The sequence below is a fragment of the Mus caroli genome, chromosome 6, assembly GCF_900094665.2.
Source record: "Mus caroli chromosome 6, CAROLI_EIJ_v1.1, whole genome shotgun sequence".
Classification (NCBI taxonomy): Eukaryota; Metazoa; Chordata; class Mammalia; order Rodentia; family Muridae; genus Mus; species Mus caroli.
Window position 1 is genome coordinate 90,421,141 of NC_034575.1, and position 8,542 is coordinate 90,429,682.

Sequence of the window (8,542 nt, forward strand, 5' to 3'; positions counted from 1 at the left end):
GTACCATGTCCAATTTTCTGAGAAACTGCCAGACTGATTTCCAGTGTGGTTGTACAAGCTTGCAATCCTACCAACAGTGGAGGAGTGTTCCTCTTTCTCCACATCCTTGCCACCTTTTTTATTTTTTAAGTACCATCTCTGTTTGGAATTATTTCTCCTTTCTTCCATTGGATCTCAGGGTGTCCAGAGGTGACAGAGCAAGGAGAGAGTCACTTCCCTGTTCCCACCATGAAGTAGATCTGAGTTGCTGGGGAGAAAAGCTAGAATTGTACCACATTGCCATTTTGATATCTAAATATGGGATTATAAATAAGCAATTGTTCTCAAATAAGCCATGGAATCTGCTTTAGACATTAACCTGGGAAAATAAATGAAAATACAGCAATAAAGGTTTAAAGATAGCAGTAGAGAAAATAAATTTGTATCCTTCTATAACTTTATCAAATCCAACTCAACTAGTTGGCATCTTACTAACCACTCTTGGTGGTAGTAGTACATGCCTTTGGTCCTAGCACTAGGGATGCAGAGGCAGGCAGATCTCTGAGTTGGAGGCCAGCCTGGTCTACAAAGCAAGTTCTAGGACAGTCAGGCCTAAAACGAGAAAACCTGCTTTGAAACAAACAAACAAACAAACAAACAGGACAACTAAAAAGAGTAAAACACCAAAACAAAACAAAACACAAATCCCAGCCTCCCAAAATAAAAACTTAGCATATTTTGGAGTATAATTATATGCTATATAGGAAATACCTTTTAATTTTGTTTTGTTTTATTTTACTTTATTTTATTTTGTGACAGGGTTACTCTATGTGGCTCAGAAAAACCTGAAACTCAAATTCCCCCAGCCTCTGCTTCTTGAGTGACCAGACTGCCAGTATGAGGCACTATACTCTATGATAAAATTCTCATTCTCCTCCCACCACGGTGGCATGCTGAATTAGAAGGAATTTAAAATTGTGAGGCCTGGCTCATAGCTATGTTATCCTGGCCAGATCATTTGTAGAATCCCATGGTTTCTTGTAGTTTGTGTAATTGCTGGAATTGAAAGGCCCTATCTGACTTTCATTATCCAGACATTCAGTAATTCTGGGATTTTTTTTTTCTGAGGCACAAGGAAAAATTAAAGCCTCTCTGAGGTTTAATAAAGACTGTGATGAATTGCTTAATGAGCTTCTGCACTGCTTCAGTGATGGAGGGTCTTGTCCATGCATCAGACTCATTGGCTAGTCCTTTGCCATAGCCAGATGAAAAGTAATTTCCGGTTTAAGAATAATCATGGCCACTGTACTGAGGAGGGAGCAGATTGGTAAGAGGATTATTGCTAAAACAAAAGGATATTTAGAGTAACAGGTGGCTAGTTTCTACATTGTGTTGGAATGACAGGTAGGTTCTTTTTTAAAAAAGATTTCATTATTTATTTATTTATTTATTCATTCATTCATTCATTCATTTTGCTTACTTATTCAGAGACAAAGTCTCATGTAGCTTGAGCTGGTGTCAAACTCCATTGGTAGCTAAGGAAGTCCTTGAACTCCTGATCCTCTTGCCTCCAGCTCCCTATGCCAACACACCCATATCTTAGACATTACATTTATTTATTTACTTATTTTATTTATTTATTTATTTATTGTGCTTAAGTGCATGCACACTCACATGTGCAGGTGGGGTGTGTGTATGTGTGAGTGTGTGTGTGTGTGTGTGTGTGTGTGTGTGTGTGTGTGTATAGATCTGTGTGGGCAGATGCGGAGGTCAGAGGACAACTTACCCCAGTCTGTTTTCTTCTGTTTTCCTACAGGTGTGAGACTGTAGAATAGAACTCAGGTCCCTGGGTTTGCCATGAAGCATCTTTACCCACTGTGCCATCCCAGTTTTATTCATTCTTGAACTCGAACCTGAGGCTTTAGCATGTTACGTTAACTTTCTACCAACTGAGCTACATCCCTGGTAGACTGTTTATTTGAAAAATGTAACTAATTGGGATTGTTTTTGGTCTATAAAAAATTTTTTTTTGAAGGAAAGTAGAATTGCTCTGTTGACAAAACAAGAATCACGTGCGCAGATAGAAATTCATTGTCAGGTAATGTGGACCAAGGAGAATACCAAGTACTTGGGAGTATGTGCCATGGGCATCACTGACTTGCTGTGACCTCTTCAAAGTCTCCTGCCCTTCCCCCTGTAGTCCTGAAGAAACTGGATTGGTCAGTTCCAATCTGCATGGGAACAGATCTCCTTCCCAGGGCTGCTTGGGTTGAGAAGTACAGTTAGGGCCTCAAGCAACTTGAACAGGGAAGAAGTGATCAATTAGTAATGTCTGCTCGGAGCGAGGGACTAGGGAGGGAACAAGGAAATTCCATTTGTCTGCAAATTCCTTCCTGGGCTAGGAGATCTCTGAGGACATTGATTGCTTTAAATATTTCATCCCGAAAACATTTACAAAAACCTGTATAATAGGAAAAAAATCTAAAGAAATAAACTGATTTCTAGATTTATTATTGCTATTTTGCGGTCTTTTAACAGCTTGAAATATATGTTTTTCTGTCTTAATAGCCACCTGCGGGACAAGCTCTGAGGAAAAGAAAAATGTGCCTGGATTTAACAGAAATTCAGTGTGAGGTATCTGCCGGGTCGGAAGTGATTTATGTAAGGAATCCTGTTTTCTTAGAACATAGGTTGTTGTTCCATTCGGAGCCCTTTATATGAAACAGATGCCCAATCTATAAATCAGGCACCCCACAGTAAAGGAGATGGTGTTTTGTATAAATTATGGGGCGTAGAGGAAGTTGAGGCGTGGAAGAACAAATTTTCTTTGGCTTTTTGTGTAGGAGTCTTTTTATCCATCATCTCTCTGTGGTGATCTCCCGCTACCCCTCTGTTTCAGTTAAGGGAACTGGTAATGAGGACAGAATTGGAAGGTGTGTGGAGAGTGTTGTCTTTGATCTCACAAGTGTCTCCTCAGTCTTCAGCTCTACTCGGACCCAGGGCAGTTGTGGGCTTCCCTTCCAGCCTCCGATGCCTTTGGGTTTGGTTTGAATGGAACCACCCACTCCACGCACACACTCTCCCCCTCCCCTCCTGAAACTAGATCAGAGTCTTCCTGCAGAGTTCCAAGAAAGAACACATTTTTTTCTCCTTCATGTTCTTTGGCGATGTCCTTTTGCCTTCCCATCTACAAGTTAGTGGGGCTGTGTGGATGGCTCATTCAGTGAAGTACTTGCCTTGTAAGCAGGAATATCTGGGCTCTGTCCTCAGAACCAATGTTAAAAAAACTGTCAAGCATGAGTACACTTGTAATCCCAATGCTTAGGAGGCAGAAACAAGTGGATTCCTGGGGCTCACTGGTCAGTAATCCACCCTACCGTACTGGGAAAGTTCCGGGCCAATGAGAGACTCTAAAAAAAAACAAGGGGGAGGTGGATAACATCTGAAGAACAAGAGCAAGGGTTGTCTTTTATACACACACACACACACACAGACACAGACACACACACAGACACACACACAGACACACATAAACACACAGAGAAATTTGCTTTCCCTTTTCCTGTTAACTCCCAGATGGACAGTTTTTGGTAGAGACATTTAACTGATCATTCCCTATGGAACAGAAACAGCAAGACCCTGCACTCACTCGATGCTATAGTAAAACCTGCTCTTTAACTCTGAGGGTGAGACCCACAACTTGCCACCCAGGTCACAGTACTAAGTTTACAGTACAGCAACAGACCAGAAAATGTTCTGAATGACAGATAATCCAAATATGGGTTTCAACTGATGTTGAAAGCACTTCCTTTTAGAAAAATGATCATTTTCTTTATTTTGAATTTGTAATATGAGGTGACAATATATTAGCCTGGTTAAAAAAAAATAAAGAGGAATTCAAGGGGGCTGGTGACATAGCTCAGTAATAGAGGGTTTCTCTAGCACTAGGAAAAATAAAAAGAAATCAAAAGGAATTGTTATTGTAAGTCCTGACTCCACCTACTAAATCTTTTATCTCCTGGCCTCTTCTCAGTAATGGGTCTTATTCATGTGTTGTGGGACCTTCTGGCTTTTATTTCTATCTAATATGCTACTCTGTCATGTCCATGGAAACTAGGATGCCCTGTGCTGTTTTGCAATCTTCAGTTTCACTGAGTGGTTTTCCTGAGCTGTTTTCTACAAGGGACAGAGAGCCTTCACCTTTTCCAGCTGAGCCAACACTGCACCATACCTTGGCTTATTTGCCTACCTGTCCTTAGATTGGCAGGGCCCCCGTCCAGCCCATGGCTCATGCTTACAGATCTAACAGGGAGTCTGTGTCACTTTGCTTAGTGCTGGTTTAGGTGCTGATATAAAACAAATCCCCGGGAGTTAAAGTTGCTGTATGAAAAGTCAATGCGTTTGTAATTTGGATTGCCGTTGCCACTTAGGTCCCCACAGGGCTGTACCATTTTGCGCTCTTGCCAACAGTGTATGAGAGTGTAGAATTCTGTTATTTGTTCCAGAATGTGTTATAAAATTTGGAGATTGAATCTTTACCAGTTTAATGATATCCCTGTATAGTACTGCCCTGTATTTCTCTCTTTTTTTTTTTTAAAGATTTATTTATTATTTATTATATGTAAGTACACTGTAGCTGTCTTCAGACACCCCAGAAGAGGGCACCAGATCTCGTTACGGATGGTTGTGAGCCACCATGTGGTTGCTGGGATTTGAACTCTGGACCTTCGGAAGAGCAGTCGGGTGCTCTTACCCACTGAGCCATCTCACCAGCCCCCTGTATTTCTCTTATTGTTAGTGAAGTTGAACAGCTTTAATATAGCCAAGAGCAACTTATGTTTTTCTTTCTGTGACCTGTCAGTGCTTTGAGAATAATTTTTTTCATGAAAAAATCTACTCTAGTTCCTGAATATATATCTTAAAGATCTGAGCTAAGCCTCCTTTACATGTGTGCTCATTTAAGTTTCTAAGCATTAAATTTGAATAAAACTGGCCTGTGTTATTATTTTTTTCCTCTGTGTATGTGTATGTGTGTTTGCATGCATATGGGAGCACTATGGGAAGGTGCAAGTATACATTTGTGCATGTACAAGGGGAGGCCTGAGGTTAAAATCAGAAATCTCTCATGATTGGCCTTCCAATTTGTTCTTCTGAGTCTCCCCCCAATCTCTCTCTCTTTCTCAGAATGTCTCACTGCATAGCTCTGGCTGGCCTGGAGTTCACAGATACCTGCTTCTGTCTCCCAGAGTGCTATGACCAAAGTTGTATCCCAACAGCTCTGAGGCAGCGTCTCTTAATGAAACCCAGAGCTTACCTGTAATAGCTAGTTGTGATGATTTGAATATGCTTGACCTAGGGAGTGGCACTATTTAGGAGGTGTGACCTTGTTGGAGTGTTGGTGTGTCACTGTGGGCATGGACTTTAATACCCTCGTCCTAGCTATCTGGAAGTCAGTATTCTGCTAGCAGCCCTCAGATGAAGATGTAGAACTCTTAGCTCCTCCAGCTCCATGCCTGCCTGGATGCTGCCATGCTCCTGCCTTGATGATAATGGACTGAACCTCTGAACCTGTAAGCCAGCCCCAATTAAATATTATTTTTATAAGAGTTGCCTTGTTCATGGTGTTCACAGCAGTAAAATCCTAACTAAGACACTAGTCTTTCTTGTTGGTCTGTTTCCAACTCCAAAGGCTGGAATTACAGGACAAATACCTCTACCAACTAATATTTATGTGGGTTCTAGGGATCCAAATTCTGGTTCCTTTGCTTGGGTGGTGAGTACTTTAACCTTGGAGCTATCTTCCCAGGCTGAATTGTCTGTCTGTCTGTTTGTCTGTCTGTTTGTTTTGCTTTTTTGTTTTGTTTTTAAGAAAACAAGACTTTCAGAATGGCTGAGTAACTGACAGGCCCCACTATCAGGAAAAGGTAAACCTGTATTCCACAGGGGTCTTACTCACAAATTAGCCAGGAGTGTCCAACCTTTATAGCCCAACACTGCTATTTATAGATCACACTGAAGAGCCACACAACAAAAAAAAAAAGGGGGGGGGCGGATAAGACAAACAAAATGAACAAAACTGAAACAAACCTCAATGACTGTGTTGGTCACATTCAAGCCTATTCTGGGGCACTTGCCACCTGAGGGTTCAATGTCCTGCCTGAGGCATGGGTAGTATTGTGTGTGTCTTAGACAACAGCAGAGTCAACTCCTTTGAACTGGTTGTCATTCCCAAACACGCAAGCAGGTGGGTGGAGACTGATGCTGCTACATTCGTTCTGGGGGGTGTGAATATCCTGCAGTAATCAGAAATCAAACACACACAGTCTACCCAGCCTATAGTCCCCAAGGAGACTGATGTGGACCACACACACACAGCAAGCCCATGAAGCCACAACAAAACAGAAATGACAACCCAACTTTTGCCTCCTCCACCCCCACACAAAAGGTCATACCGTGCCATAAAGGGTGAATAGCCACTAGAATGCAAGCATATAAATGAGACTTTGCCCCACCTGGCTTTGTACTGGGGGCCAGAAAATTGCAGATTGCTGTAGCCCCTTTGGCCCCCTTGGCCCCTTTGGCCCCTTTGGCCCCTGCTGCCCTGCATCCAGCTTGTGGGAATTTGGGTCTTCTCTAGCTGCCTGCCCCTCATGTGGAGGCCCTGCTGTGCCAGAGAGGACTATTTCCCTTCCCAGGTGTCCTCTCTGTTTAAAATTGCTTGTGCTGCAGATGAGGACTTGAACTGGCCCCCAAAGAGAAAAGTGAATAAAAAATGTGATTCGTTTACTGCTCTTGACAAATCTGCGAGATTGGACACAAGTGCATTACTAAATGATTAAAACCCCGGGTTCTCCCCTCCGGGAGCCAGTATTGGAGCATCTTAGATTACTGCTGAATAACGTAATCACTGCAGCTTTCTGACAGCCCAGACATACAGCCAGGATGCCCCTCTTCACTTTATTTACCAACTGCATTCGAAAAGCCATCTTCCTTCCGGCAAGTTTCCCCATTTTCCTTTACTTTAGTTTACTGTGACTCAATAAAATATGAACCCGGTGGATTGCAACTTACTTAAAGTTTATTTTAAATGCAGGGTAGAAGGTGTGTGGTAACAGGATTCAGGAAGTGTCTTTCCTTGGTGTAGACACTTCGGGGGCAGGAAGGATGTGGGTCCTTTACATAAAGGAAGGAGAATCAGATGAATGGGGATTTGCTGTGTATTTAATTAAAGTGGTACTACCTTGTGCTAGCTGGCATTCACTCTACTGGTAGGATCAATTTCTGAATTTCTTCCAGATGTCCATATTTGATGACGATCAAAGCAGAAACGTTCCCAGGAGGGAATAATTGCTTTGGTTACTAGTGAGCTGGCTGTGAGTGGTTACTCCAAACACAGAGCAGCTGGTACAACATGGTGCCTCGATGGAAGTCCCTTCCTTCCGGCTTCTTCCTTGAATGTTTACAGCCATTATGAGATTTTTCTGTTTTAGCTTCATAGTCTCTAAGCCAGTATTCTCAGCCTATAGGCACAGCTATTTATAGATCACGCTGCTTTGGGCACAGCCCCTTTGGGCTTTACTGACCCTCTCATAAGGGTCACCTATGACTATCAGAAAACAGATATTTACATTATGATTCATAACAGTAGCAAAATTATAGTTATGAAGTAGCAAAGAAGTTACTTTTATGGTGGTGGGGTAGCCACAACACGAGGAACTGTATTAAAGGGTTGTAATAGTAGGAAAGTTGAGAACTATGGCTTTAAGCAACCAGAAAGGGCAGTGCAGGGGCTAGGGAGACATCTTAGTTGGTGAGGTGCTTGTCCATGAGAATCTGAGTACAAGCTCTAAAACCCACTCTAAAAACCCAGGAGAGGTGACATGTGCTGAGGTCATCCCAGGACTGGAGATCTCTGTCCGCCACTCTGCCAGTGAATGCCAGAACTCAATGAGAGAGTTTGACCCTGCCTCAGAAAGAAAGAAAGAAAGAAAGAAAGAAAGAAAGAAAGAAAGAAAGAAAGAAAGAAAGGGAGGGAGGAAGGAAGGAAAGGAAGGAAAGAAAGGAAAGAAAGAAAGAAAGAAAGAAAGAAAGAAAGAAAGAAAGAAAGAAAGAAAGAAAGGAAGAAAGAAAGAAAGGAAGGAAGGAAAGTAGCTAGCTTCTATAGAATGATAGCTCTTTGACCTTTGGCCTGTGTATGTATGCACACATACATGCCCCCCCCACCCCCACCCCTGCAACACACATATACACATACAAGGTCAGGACAGAAAAGGCAAGTAGCAAGCATAACTAAACACTGCCCATCTCCAGTGCTCTGTCACACAAGGCTTATTTTCTCAACTCTTTGCAGTCATCTGTGTCCTTGTCTTGTTGAATGTTCCTTTAAGATTTTGTAGACTTTGTTTCATTGGCCACTGTTTCCTCCCACATCTGACAGCATTTCATAGACATGCATTTTGTAGTGGTCTGAATGGAAATGGTCCCCAGAGACTCATAGGGAGTGCCACTATTGGGAGTGTGGCCTTGTTGGAGGAAGTGTGTCACTGGAGATGGGCGTTGAGGT

General features: G+C 42.4%; 1 pseudogene; it reads left to right on the top strand.

Annotated features, from left to right (window-relative positions):
* LOC110295720 overlaps positions 1-4,496 on the top strand; it is an 8,584-nt pseudogene extending 4,088 nt beyond the window's left edge.
* The last annotated feature ends 4,046 nt before the right edge of the window (positions 4,497-8,542 follow it).